Genomic DNA, 17,553 nt, shown 5'->3' with positions numbered 1-17,553 from the left:
TTGGTAAAAAATGAATTGAGAAACAAAGATTAATAACTGCCATCATTTACCCAACTACTATTAACTATGGTGTTGAAGGAGCTGCTGTAATAGTTATTGTAATGTTCTCAGGTATTTAAGTTAGATAAAAGGACAAAGATAAGCACATTGTTTTGAAACTTTGACAACTCCACACAAAAAGAGTATCTACACTAGGAAGTAAAGCTGATTCAATAAACACAGGAGATATGATGCTGCTGACGACAGCTGAGTGCTGTACTGAAATAATTTGATAAATGAGATAAATTGGAATCAAGATTATTATTATTTTGAATTGTCCCTTTACTAGAAACCTTATAGATTGTGCGAATGTCAACTAATGTGATAGAGATGCCTTTTATAAGGACGATCTCTGATGTTGTGTGAACCACACATTGTGTCTTCAGACTGATTTATTCCACATGGCAGATATGCATATTATGAATCGTGTCCTGAAGGAACCGATGTCTGACCCATATGGAGAAGATGCTGGTGTTCTTGTTGAGACACAGTAGGCCGAGGGCGCGGCTTTAAAGACAGCCTCACAGCAACTTGAACAGACCAATGCTGAGGTCCACTACGCTGAAGTGATGCTTGACTCAGTGGAGAAATAAGTTAAAATACTATAATTAAAGGTTTTCCAGATTATAGGAATCTACAATATATTGTGAAACTGCTCAGATGACGTCCACAGTAGCACATATTCTTCTATTGATAGTTTAATTTATAATGTACTATTAGTGGAGATGTCACATTATTCAAATGAATAGAATGACAGCCATGAAGTCAGAATCAGTCCATTGCCCTTCACTTAAGATTTGTACAATGTATAATGTTTATAAATCAAAACGCAACAAATATATGTACAATACAGTTTACAAACTGAATTTGTAAAAAAGAATGTTTTGCTGACTTTTGTATTCTCTTTGAAGCAACAAAATGTATGTGTTATGTATGTCGTAACTAGGGTTTGACTTTTATGACCTGGGGCTGGATGAAATTTAATTTGAGATGCACTGTAAAAGCTCCAGGAAATTGCAACTGGCCACTGCACCTTCCATAAGAGAGCTCAAACATTTGCTAATGCATTGGTTGCCTCACAGGCACTCTTTCCCTGGTTTGCCCATGTGGCGCATGGTGTTGGCCACACGGGCAAAGGGGGGATGTGTGCATCAGTCTTTTAAATTGGTTTGCCCCAGGTTTTATAGTAACAGCTTAGCAATATTGTAGAACTTGCCACATTTGTCAAGCTCATAATCCTGCAATATGCAAATAGATTGTGTTCAAAAGCTTAAATGTTGTGGATATGAATATATACTTGTAATAATATATAGGTGTTCTAAATGGGTTGAAGCCTATCCCGTAGGAAGGCTGAAGTAGTAAAAGTAGCAAAAATACAGTTAAGGGATGTTATATGTAGATTTCGCATTCCAGGGAAATTTCCAGTGATAGGAACACTCACTTCACTGGGACAATAGTGCAGGAACTATGCAAAGCCCTGCGAGGTAAACAACATTTTCACTGCCCCATCAGGCTCAGTCAGCTGGAGCAGTGGAGAAACAAAATGGGATATTAAAGAATAAGCTGTCTAATATATGCAAACAAACAGGACTCAAACGTCCAGATCCCCTTCCTATAGTCCTAATGACAATGAAATCGTCAGCAAATTGAGAAAAACAGGTCTTTCTCCGTGTGAGATTATTATGGGATGACTTATGAGACTCTCCATCACTCCTCCATTGTCTGTAAGGGAAATGGACATCCACTTGATGGATGATGCTATGTTGTCTTTTTGTATGGGACTAACACGTGCTTTCGAAGCTGTCCATTCACAGATGAAAGCCGCCCAGACTGAACCATCCCAGCAGGTTTACCACCCCTTCCAGCAAGATGACTGTGTATATCAAAGCACACAAGAGAAAGTCCTCCCAACAGCCCAGGTGGACAGGGCCCTACCAGGTGCTCCTGACCACCCACACAGCTGTGAAGTGCCTAGGAACGACGACATGGATCCACTCCTCACACTGCAAACTTGCCAATCGAGGCGAACAGCACAACCCTGGTGGAGAACAGAGGGATAAAGGAATTGTTCTTCCACATCAGATTTGACATTACTGTATGTATGCAGGCCCTTGTAATTGCTTTTCCAATACTGCCAACTGGTTATTGATGATTGATTTCACATTGTGGTACGAGTATCGAGTGAAATGAGTGCTATCCACCTCAACAACACAGCGATAACATGGAGCCGGCAGGTGATCCAGGTCACAATAGAGGTCAAGCAGTGGGAGGAGGAAGACGTGGTGGTCAAAGGTGTAGCGTAAGGTACACTTATAAAATTCAATTAAAGAAGTGAATTTATAGTATCACCTTATCACGAATCCTGGAATCTTGTAGAACTCAATTTCTGTAATAATTGGACGCAGACACCAATTCCAAAGATATAAATTGTCAAATTTATTCAAAAACAAAGACTAAATGTAGCACTACACTAATTATACAAAAGGGAAAAACTAATTAAAATTCAACTCTAGATCAACAAATCAAAGACAAATCACTTCCGTGACCAAATCAAAGACCATGGGATCGCATATGATAACACACAAATCATTAAACAAAAAAGGTTATAAACACATTGACTACAATACCGGTTAGTAAGACGAAGGTGAGTCTCTCATTAGTATTGTTAGTCAGACATTCAATAACTATGCAGGTTAGTATTTATGTCAGGTAACTTCTCGTTATATATATATCAGTCTCATTAACGTTTAGGTGGAGAGAAAGATCCTATCATTACTTGTTACCACAATTTCCCTTAACTGATTATTATTCAATGATTAAGGATAGCCAGGGCCACCTATAATCTGGTGTCTATTAACTTGTGTCAATTTCAGACTAAACAGTTAAACAGGAATGAGAAGATATTTCTCGGCGTTGACAGATTTTATTTCTAAAATTATCAACAAAACAGTTGAATGCAACACACATTTATATTTAAGAAAACTAAATGATATTACACATTCTAGAGTTATGAATCACAGATTAACATTTCTAATTGATTTCTCAAATGTCATGAATCACAAACTCCAAACTGTTAAACTTATGTGAACTTCGTCGCAGAGAGGCCTCTCTGGCTTCGGGCTCAGATAACAGCACACGGCACGAGGTCCGTGTGGTTTGGAACAAAGGCAGTCCGGTTCGGCTTTGTCCAAGAACTTCCACTCAGTCGATGCACCTGGAAGTTGGGGTTTCGCGAATGTAGAGTCTTTTCCAAACAGATTTTCCACTGGTTTGAAGGCTCCAAGGTTGTGCACAAAATCTTCTTTGTAAGCAGGGTTCCACCGTAGTTACTTGAAGACAAAGTCTTTGAGGAAAGCAGGGCCCTGTTCGTTCCAAGGGTCAAGTTTCTTAAGACTCAAATAGCTATTTAAATGACTTTTGTATTCAGTCGACTTAGTCAATTGTCCAGCTGGATGGCTGGGCACAGGCGGGCAGCGCAGTCTGTAAAGTTCTTTATTTAATAAAGTCCTTTAAAAGAATTCTTCGTACGGCTCAATCTCCTTCTCCCAGTTTAACCCTTCTGTTGCTGGTAAAGACTTAGTTGGTTTCTGGTTCCGGTTCTGGCAACAGAGATACAAGTTGAGCTGTGGCAGCGAGTTACTGGTTTAGGTGAGAGAGAGAGAGAGATGCCGTGCGTTACCCTTTATACGCCTGTCAGATCAATAGGTGATTGGTTCTTTAGTTTGTGAGATTGGATTTCGGCTTCAGCCCCCAGTGTCCTATTGGAGGGGGGCTTGATGTATGACTGATGTCAATCCATGCCATCTTTTGGAAATGCCGGTTGGCACGGGTTCGTAGCTCTGTGTCGGGATTTCGGCTCTCGTCCATTTCAAAGAGTTTTTATTTCCTACAGGCCCCCTTCCCCAGACATCTCACAGCAGGGATTCCAAGCTATTTGGCCTATTCTCGGTGCCATCCTCCCAAGACTGTCACTTTGATGTAAACCAGTTCACATGCTGATGAGTTAAGGAAATCTGATAAATTTGGGGGGGAGAGGTCTTCTTTAGATCAGTGCTTCAGCTCAGAGCTAAAATGCTCTTATCAGAATACACCCAACATAACGCTACACTGGTTAATTCTGTTCTGGGAAAACCACAATCCTGCAGGTTTAATAAGTCTCTCTACACATCAGTCCCTGAGTACCTTCAACCAATGGTCATTTTGACCAATTAAGCCCAAGAATTGAGTCAATTAAGTTGTCAAGGACTACCCAGTGAAGACGTGAACTCACGACTAGGTCACACTGTGAGCTCACCAGAGCAGACATTACACTGAGCTCACTGTGAGCTCACTTAGCGCTTTTCCAGCGACATGGTGCCGGTGCTGGAGCCGGAGCTGCTGCTCGGCCTGGGATCCAGCTGATCTTTTTTGAACCGGCCCGCTTTTCCACCGGTTTTGACGTCACTGGATGTGGGCGTTCCCAAGCATGGAGTAGAAGTGGAGAAACACAGCAATAGTAATCAGCACCGAGGCGACTGCGTCTTTAAACCCCATTTAACATCACAATCAAACTCATTCCGCGTCTATGGCAAATCGTAACCCTAATGTTACAAATGTTCCCTAAACACCTATTTTGCAGGATCAATAAAAAATTATTAGGATTTTTTAAACTTTTACTGACACACATAGTTAATAGCAATGTGTTATAACTTTACCGAAAATAATAATCTGTATATCTTTAATTGTTTAGACGTTATTAAGATATAATGCATCTTTCACATAGGGAACATTTGTAACATGTTAGGAAAAACAAACAAATGATTTGAAAATATTCATAATTACAGCATACAATTTGTCAGGCTTCATAACAATGGTATTTATAACATACTCTGTAAAAATCAAGCAAATAGCATTTGTGGTTCACGAGAAAATATGTATATATAATCAAAGCTATCAGACTATAGCAGCCGGTGTATGAAGACACATACGATTATACAGCATTATTTGGCAGCTTCGCAAGACCTAATTTTAAACGTTGTTGGTAAGTTAGATAATTAGTGGGGACCCGCTATTTGCAGTTCTTCCCCTCCATAATTGCTAAAATAAAGTTTTACTGACATTTTATTGACCCTACCACTGCATAGGGCACATCTGTAACATGAACGCTACTGAATGGCACATACATTGAAAACTACGGAGAACTGAGACAAATCCACTTTACACTTCATAAATAATCTTAAAACGTTTCCAACCAAGGCAACACCCACTTGAAATACGTTCATTCTCATTTTTGGTAAACAAAAAGAGAGATTGTTACATATGTTCCCTATGATGCATCTACAGAGAGAGAGAGAGACAGACAGACACTAACTCTCTCTCTCTCTCAGCTGGGAGTGTGTGGGAGGGGTCTGCAGTGAGCGGGAGTGCTGCTGAGAGCTCTGTCCTTTGGCTGCGTTTTTTTGTTGCTTTACTTTTTTCAGTTTGTTTATTTTGTCTTCTGTTTTCAGTGCTTTTCTTATTGTGGGGGAACAGGGGAGGGGAGGGGGGAGTACCGGTAGTTCTTCCCGGGTCGGGGGGTCGGACCCCCTGAATGCGTCTTTTGAAAAACTGACCCGACGCCATGGAGTCAAGATCGCTCCGGTGCAGTTCTGCCCCCTAGAGCAGTGTGTGTTAGCGGTTGGGGAGGTAGCAGGGTGTGAAAATATCAAGTCTGCTGCCATTGTTATCTTCTTAAAAACCACTGATCTGCTCAATCAGCTAGTGGCTAATGGCACAGTGTTAGACGACACTTTCACCCCGGTGTTGCCGCTCGCTGCTCCTGCCCGGAAGGTAACGCTGTCTAACGTCCCTCCGTTCATCCGCACCGGCTCGGGCAGCTGATGTCCGGCATTAAGAGGGTCCCGCTGGGCTGCAAAGCCCCGCAACTGAAACACGTCGTGTCCTTCCGAAGGCAGCTGTATATGATCCTCAATAACATCAATGAGGATCTTATTGTCTCCGAAGTTGGATCTCTCTTGCTGCCACCACCACGAAGATTGCTCTTTAGTAATGTTGGAAAGTCAAAGACAGCAACCGTCAGGGTTCTTGCATATGACGTATTCGTGCTGCACCTCTCTGCAAGGATCCAGGACAGTTTGTCAATGTAAACTCCAGTGCCTGGGAACTTTTCCACCTAAAAGACAATGGTAAATAAAAAACAAGTTTATCCCCAAACTATTCTTATATTATGTTAAGTGGAATACATTATCAGTAAGGCTGTGATTTTGTTACAGAAATGTGTTATTAAAGACCACAGTATGTCTCAATTCTAAGTTTATTAATTTACAGACATAATAAAGTCAGTGAATCTGTGACACCCATAATTCAATTACATTCTTATTATCAACTATAACTATGAATATAACTGATAATGTAGCATCATTAGATTGTTTACAACCAATATTTGTTTTCAATATATATATTTTTACCTTGTCTTTGTAATATTGTAGACCAAGAGTGTTATACCTGTTTTGGTGATTCTTTGTCAGATTCAGAACAATTTGCTGTGGGGCTGTCAGAACCACTTGATGGTGACACACTTTTGTCTTCATTGCTGATAAATGTGGCTTTTGTTACAATTTTTTTCAGATTGTCCAAAAGGTCTGGAATCTCTGGAGAAAAAAACCTTAGTATTAAATGATAATCATTTCTAGTAATATATTTAATGCAAAGTGAAAACAAAACCATCAATGCCTGCAATTATACTTGAGAGACTTGCTCTATGTTATTGGCAAACTGACCTTTTTGTGGGTCATTAACATTAGCTACGAAAAAAATAAAAAAGATAAAATACAAGAATTTCCAGGTCTAATGTAATGCATATAGTCATTAATGTAGGATTATGAAGTTATGTTGAAAAACTTTATTTAATAATCAGTATTATTAAACTATTAGACAGTGCACATTAAGAGTCTGTATTGTGGTTCTAGATTACTTCAGTATGATCAACTATAATACATTACTCTGGAATCTAAATTACTGAAGAATAACATTTATCAAGGTAAGGAATTATTTGCTATAAATAAAAAAACTTACCATCAACCATACGGTTTCGAAGACATTGGTTTTCATTTTTAAGTCTTGTGTTTTCCTTTTCGAGCTGCTTAACGTTTTGCTGTAGCTCAGCTTCACTGGACTCTTTAAATGTCTGTAGAATATGACGGGATCTAATTCTTGAAGCTCCATCGGTTTTCTTTCTTATTTTGTGCTGTATTCAGAGAGGAAAAGAGTTTAAAATGAAAATATATATATATATATATATATATATATATGAATATGATTAAAAAAAAACAATCCTGCAATACATTTATTTAATATTTGCAGTAATTATCTCACCGGTAACTGTGGTTCATCAAGGTCACTATCATCTGAAATTTGAAGTTTTTTGTTTGGTTTAGGTACTCTCTTCATTTTAGGACAGGGCATTTTTGTTAGGTCATTAAGTTTTCTTCTTAGTTCGCCTTCTTTTCCTAAAATAAAAATAAAATAAATAAAACCCTGCATTATGTCCACAGATATTTGGGGATTATATTTATTTGTCATAAAAATACTGTGCTTTGACCATACAAATTAAGATGAACAGCCAACACTGAATCAAAACTGAAGTTAAATTATATCTGGTTTAATTTATTTTGTGATTTGGGGGATTTTATTGTAAAGCACAACACACAATAAATCGTTCTTACAAATGCCAGTCAAGTATGACGAGTTTTAGCGCCCTCACCACCACCTACCATGTTATAAGAGTATGTTAGACGTACAACACATTAATAACTTAAACATTCATTTCAAATATACTGTGATTGTATATATCAAATAGCATGTAAAGACTTTAATGTTTTTTTTTTTAAATAAACATTGTTACCAGTCATAATGATCTGCGCTTCATGGACAGGCCATCCACCTTTTGGAGGTTTGTTCGTGTCTCTCCACTCTGCTCTGAAGTTTCGAGTCGTCTCTTCGTCATCATCAGCAATGCTGAATAAATCAAAATTGCGAAAGCAAGCAGTGGGAATCACGCTGTAAGAGTCTTTGTCGACCCCGCTTTCCCACTTCACCAACGCGTGCATCACCGCCATACTACCTTCACCTTCTCGTCCGTTTTTTCTGCGCCTTTTTCCCCCGACAAGTCACGGCACAAAAAACAGTCCCGCTCTGCATTCTGGTACTTGGCGTTCTTAATAACACCAACAGGGTGTAATCGCATAGACCACTCGAGTATAAAGTACTACATATCCCATCTGTTACAGTTTTTTTTCTTCTTCTGAAACTGCAAGCGCACTACATAAAGTTTGGCAAATGAAGAAATTTGGATGATGAGTTTACAATCTTATAAACAGTATTTAAGTAAACCTAGATATGCAATTCCAAAAAGAACAGCATCGAGATGGTGAAACAGGATACAAAAATAATAATACAATGTTTATACTTTTTGTATTTTAATTACAGTATGTAATTATTGCCTTTTGATTTACATTTACAGAAAAAGAACGGCGGCAAACGTGGACTACCCAACAAGAAGCAACAAAGTTACTAAAATATCAGATTCTCAGGTAAGCTTCATGCAGCCATACATGTATAATTATAAAATCAATCCAAAAAATAGACCTTGTTTACCCTACAACTGATTTGAGTGTTAATTCTATTTAAGATATAAAAAAATATTTTATTTTCTGAACTAATAATCTGTGAACATTCTATTATCTCTATAATTTTAATTAATACATTTATTTTATTATTGGTGGAACATTATATTTTTCAGCTCAGATGATTTCACGTACCATCAATTTTTCTGTTAATAAATGTGCAAAAACAAATCAGATGGATAGGCCCCTACATATGAACATTAAGTTAAAGGCCTAGAGTGAGTGTTCTTCACTTCCAGTCATGGCGGGCCACAATCCAGCTCTTTGTAACTCATCAACAACCAAAGACCTGGGAAAAGGGTTAAATGGCTTCAGTTAAGCCAATTAGGTAATTAAGAGCTCAACTGGAAAAAAAACAGCAGGCATAGGGGTACTTTAGGACCACAGTCACTGATATAACCTACAATGTTGTTGTAATGAAAATCAGCAGACAGTGGGCCTCCTCCAGGACTAAGGTTGAGAAGCACTGGTCTTGAAGACCACAATAACAATCGACCTCAAGGGCTAGGGATATTCGAGGTGATGCTAAACCAGTCCTGAATGTTTAAATATAATGTTATTTTCTTGTAGTGTGCCGTTGCTGTTAATGCAACCAGTTATATTGAGCCATCAAATACAGAAGCTGACGAAAGACATCAACATGTAAATTTAGTTGTAAATTTAAAGTGTGTGTGAAAAGTATTTTGTATATGGAGATTAACCCATAGTTTCACAGATAAATTGTGGACCAGTGATATTCAGGATCTTCAAAACAAGTCCTGAATGCTCAAACTTAACACTTCTTTTTTTAGAGTGTCGTTGCTGTCAATCCAGCCAGTGATGTGGAGCCATCAGATACAGAAGCTGATGAAAAACAACATGTAAATTTCCTAAATTAATATGGTGCATCAAAATACTTATTTAGCACTTTCAACTGTTTCTTTGTGATTCCTAAAATTACTTTACAGGCTGGGGCTGGGGGAAGACACTGCGCCCGCCTGGAGAAGCCTGTACAAGCCCCCCTCAATAAGAGAGCTGGCAATCTGCAGTGGAGGGTGTTACACACCATTATTGCTGTCAATTCTTTTATTACTGTTCTTAACCCTGCTGTGTCCGACGCCTGCCCATTCTGTGCTCAGAGAGAGACCGTGTTTCACTGTTTCAGCACTTGCTCTCGGTTGTCACCCATTTTTAGTCTTTTAACTCGTCTTTTTACTGATCTTAACCTGATTTTTAACACAAAGGTTTTTATTTTAGGGGCGCGATACACCAGAAAGACCAAACATGTGGACCAGCTGGTAAACTTCTTGCTGGGCCAGGCTAAAATGGCCGTCTATAAGACTAGGAAGAACAGAGTGTGTGGGGAGGGCAGTGAGGATGCAGTGAGAGTGTTTGCCATGCTGGTCAAGTGCAGAGTCAGACTAGAGTTTAACTATTACAGGCTGATGAATGATTTGGAGAGTTTTGAACAGGTCTGGTGTATTAATGATGCCCTTTGTGAATTGTATGACGGGGAGTTGGTTTTTATTATGTAATTCATTTATAGGGTTTAGTATTTGATGGTTGTTTTGTTGTGTGTATTGGGTTGCTTTCTTTAAAAGTGTACAGATCAGTGGCGGAGTTAATGCTTGTTGGGGGGAGACAAACAAAGGGGAACACTATTTTTTATTTATTTATTTATTTTCTTTTGTATGAATTATTGCGTGTTGCAAACAGGCAATGAAGTCTGATAAAAGTCAAAAAGTCTCTCTCTCTCTCACACACACACACACAGCCAGCAAGACACACAGAGCCAGCCAGCTCAGCGATGACATCACAAACATCTCTCTCAGGTGACTCCTATGACATCACAGAGCACGTACATTCCGTTGCTTGCCGTCTGTCAACCACTCAGTCACTGCCAGCCAGACTGGCTGGCTGACTGGATGGTGGGGCTGCTTGCTGCTGCTGCGTACCTTAGCAAGCTTATTTGCTTGACCGGCCTTCCTCCTCCGCCCACATGCCCACCTATGTCCGATCTGCTGTTCACCTGGATCACAGCTCCGCCCCAACAAGGCAGAGCCTCCCAAGAATGGTACAAACTCACCCACGATCCCCTCCACGGAAAGCTATAGCAAAAGGCAAAAGCATTATACGTAATGAAGAGGAACCCGAGTCCAAGACGCATCCGACCAGCCATACATATTTGTGTGTATTAAAGATCACATTTTATTACATTTAGATTTTCTGTACTTTATTACATCTTTTTGTGATTTTTAAATGTATTGTTTCTTTTCCTTATATATGTATGTATGTATGTATGTATGTGTGTGTGTGTCTGTGTGAAAGTGTATGTGTTTGTGTGTCTCTGTGTGAAAGTGAGTGTGTGTGTGTCTGTCTCTGTGTTTGTGTGTCTGTCTCTGTGTGAAAGTGAGTGTGTGTGCGTGTGTCTGTCTGTGAAAGTGTGTGTGTGTGTGTGGGTGTGACAGTGTGTATGAGTGTCTGTCTGTCATGTAACTCGCACATCTGTGAGGGCACCATTTTTGCAGAAAGAGATGTACACATTTTGGAGCAACATATGCTGCCATCCAGACATCGTCTTTTCCAGGGACGTCCCTGCATTTTTCAGCAGGATAACGCCAAACCACATTCTGCCCAGATTACAAGCACATGGTTGCGTAGGCAGAGAGTGCGGGTGCTAGCATGGCCTGCCTGCAGTCCTGACCTGTCTCCGAATTGAGAATGTGTGGCGCACTATGAAGTGCAAATTAAGACAACGAAGGCCCTGTGCAGTTGCGCAGCTGAGGAAATGCATAATGGATGAATGGGGGGAAATCCCACTTGCTAAACTTAACCAAGTGGTGTCTTCAGTGCCCAAGTGCTTAATAAGTGTTATTAAAAGAAAAGGTGATGTTACATAGTGGTAAACAGTCGACTGTCCCAACTTTCTTGGTTTCTTTTCACTGCTAATGAGATGCTGTAGAGTGAGTTAGTTATATTGCTTTCAGGAGCTCTAATCGTATTGATGAGTTCATGCAGCATTTGTAATTGAATTTCAAAAAGAAATCCTTGCTGTCTGGCCTGTGTGTATGAGATGTACTCTGTCAATCTTTGGCTAACAACTGAAACATTGGTAGAACAGAAATGGCAACATAAAAAAGAAAAGTACATTTTAAAAGAGCACATTAAATAGGATGAATATACAGTTTTTTACAATCACTTTGTCACTAATTTCAGAACCTTGATGTCATTTTTCAAAACTCTAGACACAAAACTCAAAACGGTCATCACTTGTAACACAGGCTGTCCAATGTTCAAAACATTGCATTGTGCATTCATATCTTTAAAGAAACCTTGCACTTGCAGACTTGTTGGTTCAAATAATTCATTTATCATGAAATACCATAGTAACATTTATTTAGATCACCCACACAGAAGATACCGATAGTTTCACTGTGTAGTTGTTCGTACAATCATTAAATATTGTATTACAAAATATGTGATACATGTTTCATTATGGTACTACACATAAATACATCACTGTAAAAGGACTAGTAGAGAGAATACTACAGACACAGTGGAATCATTGAACAAAATCTGAAATGTATTGATGCAATACAATCAAATCACACCATAGGTTTCTTTGAAGCCATGCAACAATAATTAGCTACAAAAAAGAACAAAACTACAGTAAAATGTCAACTGCAGTGTTCCTCACCTGGCTTAGTGTAAAACAAAGGATTGATTACTGTACTTCTGAATTTCCATCAGCCCTGTGTTCAGGTTCAGGTTCTCACAACCATTTTTCACAAGAGGCATCTTGAAACTGAACATACCTGAACATACTCAGTCATCAGCTGCTTCACTCTGTCTGCATTTCTTTCAAAAGGCACACTATACTCTGTGCTACACATTGGTATGCAGTATACAGTCATTTGACAATTGAGAGTAGCCTAATGTTTAGTGCATGCTGAAGACTTGCCGCTTCTCAGTACGGAAATTTCTGATGATTGAGGCCACAGTTGATCCTGAGTTGATTCTGAGGTTTGATTGAATCATTGTAGCTGCCTCAGTCATGGTCATGCCATGATTTACAACATGCTCTACAACTATTTCTCGGATTTCACTGGACACTATTTGCTGTTGCTGCCGCTGTCTGGTCCGTGGCCTTGTCCTCTACCACGTTCCCCCAACACCTCTCAAATGAGGCCCATGGCTGCCTCTCTGGTGAGGCCTAAGCCCTCCTCTATGACGAGGCCCACGACCACCTCTCAGAAGGGGTGCATGTCCCCTTCCATTCCTTTGACCACCACGTCTTCCTCCTCCCACTGCTTGACCTCTATTGTGACCTGGATGACTTGCCGGCTCCATGTTATCACTGTGTTGCTGGGGTGGATAGCACTCATTTCACTCGATACTCGTACCACAATGTGAAATCAATCATCAATAACCAGTTGGCAGTATTGGAAAAGCAATTACAAGGGCCTGCATACATACAGTAATGTCAAATCTGATGTGGAAGAACAATCATCTTCAACCAGGTTGGAGCGTTAGTTGCAATGCCTTTAATACACGCAGCGTGGAGAGGAACAGTGACTCAAGTAGATCCCAAAGTCGCTCTGCCTTCATTTTAACAGTCAGAGCTTTTATACACAAAAATCAAAGAGCTGGTTATAATCAGAAAGTCATTACTATGTTATCTTAAAAGTTAGCTAAGCAAAATTTATATCATTATAGGACAGAGTTCATAGATCAACACATGGATTAGGGAGCAGGCATTTCAATCATACTGTTTGACATTGTCTCCTAGATTCTCATCGTAAATAACAAACAGAAATCAAACTACCTTCTGGCCTGACCTTCTAGCTTGACCTTATCTTTCTTAAGTATACAAGAGAGAAAAACAGGTATTAGAGAAAAAATTTCTAACTTTCCTTCCACACTGCAAACATGGTGTGGAAAAGTGCTACATGATGATGAATGATGATGAAATATTACATCCATAGATAATGTAGTCCAACTGGTTCATGCTCCTCGTTTATTGATGTCAATGGATCTCATTATCCTGAAACTTTCATGATCGAAACATGGAATATTGTTTGTCAGTTTCCATAAAATTATGCATTAAGAGTAATGCAACAGTCACTTATCATTTTGAGCAGCTGTATCAATTGATAGTTAGATCTTTGTAATGAAATGAATAGACAGTGATCTCAGATGTAATGTGTGAATTGCATTTTGAAATGGTAATACTTTGATGTTAAGTTGTGTCATTTTAGTTCAATGAACAAATGATCTGAGGTTGATGTGTATTGTATCCAAGCAATTGTAAAAAAGTGTTAGAGTTTTGAAAAATGTGCATTTTGATCATCGGGTGTGAGTTTAGTGTCTAGAGTTTTGAAAAATGACATCAAGGTTCTGAAATGAGTGCCAAAGTGATTGTAAAAAAGTGTAATATCAGGGGACAGTGGCTATTAGTGATCTGGCCTTCCGTGGCCTCTGTATTAATGTAACAGGTCACATTGTATGTGTACACTGATACTTGATAGTATAATATAGTACAAGTAAAAAACATACATAGGTATCATAGAAGTATTTTGCAGAAATGATTATGGATAGTTATCAAAATGGAGAGGAAATGCTAAATCCAGTCTCCCCAGGCTGAGCTTCTATTGCTACACCTGCTAAGTGGCTGCTGGCCCCACTATATGGATAGAGCCACACCAAGTACAAGAGTCTCCCCATTGCTATTTATATCTCCCTATCCAGTCTTCTATAAGTGTCAGGGTGGGGTGCCTATTCCCCTGCATGCTTTGAAACCTATAGCACCTGGGACGCACACTTGGGATCCGGTTCCTCTGCCCCTCACATACACATGAGGAATCCCAGGTGCTCAATACGTCATACTGTCTCTTTCATCTCATGTGTAAACTATGGACAAATACATGACTAAACGTGTTTAGTTGCTTTTCCCAGAATGCTTTGCGATATGCAAATAACGGGGACTATGATTGGCTCCCTGACATTACCCACACTGCAACTGATGCTACCCATTTCACTACCCAACAAAGACCCATAATATGCGTGTGTCTGTCTGTCTGTCTGTCAAAGTATGTGTGTGTGTGTCTGTGTGTGTCTGTGTCTGTCTGTCTGTGTGTGAAAGTGTGTGTGTGTCTGTCTGTCTGTCTGTCATGTAACTTGCACATCTGTGAGGGCACCACTAATGCAGAAAGAGATGTACACATATTGTTTATTTTCCATATATATGTATGTATGTATGTATGCATGTCCAATTGCTTTGACAATACAAATGAATTGAATTGAGAGGGAGAGAGAGAGAGTAAGAGAGAGAGAGAGAGACAGACAGACAGACAGACGGAGACACACACACACACACACACACACACAGAGAGCCAGCCAGCCAGCTCAGCGATGACATGACGAGCCTCTCTCAGCTTACTGCTATGACAGCACAGAGCACGTACATTCCGTTTAACAAATCGTTAAACAAAAAAGGTTATAAACACATTGACTACAATACCGGTTAGTAAGACGAAGGTGAGTCTCTCGTTAGTATTATTAGTCAGACATTAAATAACTACGCAGGTTAGTATTTATGTCAGGTAACTTCTCGTTATATATATATCAGTCTCATTTACGTTTAGGTGCCGAGAAAGATCCTATTTGTTACCACAATTTCCCTTAACTGATTATTATTTAATGATTAAGGATAGGCAGGGCCACCTATAATCTGGTGTCTATTAACTTGTGTCAATTTCAGACTAAACAGTTAAACAGGAATGAGAAGATATTTCTCGGCGTTGACAGATTTTATTTCTAAAATTATCAACAAAACAGTTTAATGCAACACACATTTATATTTAAGAAAACTAAATGATATTACACATTCTAGAGTTATGAATCACAGATTAACATTTCTAATTGATTTCTCAAATGTCATGAATCACAAACTCCAAACTGTTAAACTTATGTGAACTTCGTCGCAGAGAGGCCTGTCTGGCTTCGGGCTCAGATAACAGCACACGGCACGAGGTCCGTGTGGTTTGGAACAAAGGCAGTCCGGTTCGGCTTTGTCCAAGAACTTCCACTCAGTCGATGCACCTGGAAGTTGGGGTTTCGCGAATGTAGAGTCTTTTCCAAACAGATTTTCCATTGGTTTGAAGGCTCCAAGGTTGTGCACAAAATCTTCTTTGTAAGCATGGTTCCACCGTAGTTACTTGAAGACGAAGTCTTTGAGGAAAGCAGGGCCCTGTTTGTTCCAAGGGTCAAGTTTCTTAAGACTCAAATAGCTATTTAAGTGACTGACACTTTCGTATTCAGTCGACTTAGTCAATTGTCCAGCTGTAAAACTCCACTGATCAGGTGGGTCTGTGAAGTTATTTATTTAATAAAGTCCTTTAAAAGAATTCTTCGTACGGCTCAATCTCCTTCTCCCAGTTTAACTCTTCTGTTGCCGGCAAAGACTTGGTTGGTTTCTGATTCCGGTTCTGGCAACAGAGCTACAGGTTGAGCTGTGGCAGCGAGTTTCTGGTTCAGGTGAGAGAGAGAGAGAGAGAAAGACTGTCCGCTGTTCCTTATAGTCTGTCAGATCAGTAGGTGATTGGTCCCTGAGTTCTTGAGATTGGATTTCAGTTTCAGCCCCCAGTGTCCTATTGGAGGGAGGCTTTATTTATGACTGATGTCAATCCATGCCATCTTTTGGAAATGACGGTTGGCCTGGGTTCGTAGCTCTATGTCGGGATTTCGGCTCTCATCCACTTCAAAGAGTTTTTATCACCTACAGGCCCCTTTCTCCAGACATCTCATAGCAGAATTCCAAACTATTTGGCCTCTTCTCGGTGCCATCCTCCCCAAAACTGTCACTTTGATGCAAACCAGTTCCAAGCTGATGAGCTAAGGAAATCTGATAACTTTGGGGGGGGAGAGGTCTTCTTTAGATCAGTGCTTCAGCTCAGAGCCCAAATGCTCTTATCCAAATACACCCAACATAACGCTACATATGTATGTATGTATGTATATATGTGTAGAAGGAAAATTAGAAATTATTTTCTTACACCTGTTTTTCTCTCTTGTATACTTAAGAAAGATACGGTCAAGCTAGAAGGTCAGCCCAGAAGATAGTTTGATTTCTGTTTGTTATTTACGATGAGAACCTTGGAGACATTGTCAAACGGTATGACCTACGTGCCTGTTCCCTAAAACCATGTGTTGACCTATGAACTCTGTTCTATAATGATATATGTTCTGCTAAGTTAGCCTTTAAGATAACATAGTAATGACTTTCTAGCATGTATGGATGTATGTATGTATGTATATATATATATATATATATATATGTATGTATGTATGTCCAATTGCTTTGACAATACAAATGAATTGAATTGAGAGGAAGAGAGAGAGAGAGAGAGAGAGAGAGAAAGAGAGAGAGACAGACAGACAGACAGACAGCTCAGCGATGACATCACGAGCCTCTCTCAGCTGACTGCTATGACATCACAGAGCACGTACATTCCGTTGCTTGTCGTCTGTCAACCACTCAGTCACTGCTAGCCAGACTGTCCCTAAGACAAAGTGTACAATACTTCAATTATATCTCCTCCAGACAGATAAGGAGTATTAAGAGCTACGATGAAGTTACCCAGGAGACGTAAAAAGCTTGCATCACCTGGTATTTCCTGGAGGTCACCCATCCAAGTACTAACCAGGCCCTGGCCCGTTTAGTTTCCAAGGTCTGACGAGATCGGGCACGTTCAGGACGGTGTGGCCGCAAGCCGAGATGCCAGGCTGCATGATGTCTCTTAAAGGCTGGCGGGTATTGACGGAATTTCCAGCAAAAAATAAAAAATAAAAAAATAAAAAAATGGAGGGAAAA

At 39.7% G+C, this 17,553-nt stretch overlaps 1 non-coding gene and 1 pseudogene across 1 annotated transcript; both read right to left on the bottom strand.

Moving 5' to 3' along the window:
- Positions 1-10,724: 10,724 nt before the first annotated feature.
- LOC136762308 (U5 spliceosomal RNA) lies at positions 10,725-10,839 on the bottom strand. The gene has a single exon (XR_010820512.1). It is a non-coding gene; the product is annotated as a U5 spliceosomal RNA (small nuclear RNA).
- A 6,495-nt stretch (positions 10,840-17,334) lies between these two features.
- On the bottom strand, positions 17,335-17,453 carry LOC136761079 (uncharacterized; annotated as a pseudogene).
- Positions 17,454-17,553: the final 100 nt, after the last annotated feature.

This window comes from Amia ocellicauda, chromosome 10, assembly GCF_036373705.1.
Source record: "Amia ocellicauda isolate fAmiCal2 chromosome 10, fAmiCal2.hap1, whole genome shotgun sequence".
NCBI classification, from domain to species: Eukaryota; Metazoa; Chordata; class Actinopteri; order Amiiformes; family Amiidae; genus Amia; species Amia ocellicauda.
Note: the sequence above shows the minus strand (reverse complement) of the source record. Positions and strands in the feature narration are given on the sequence as shown.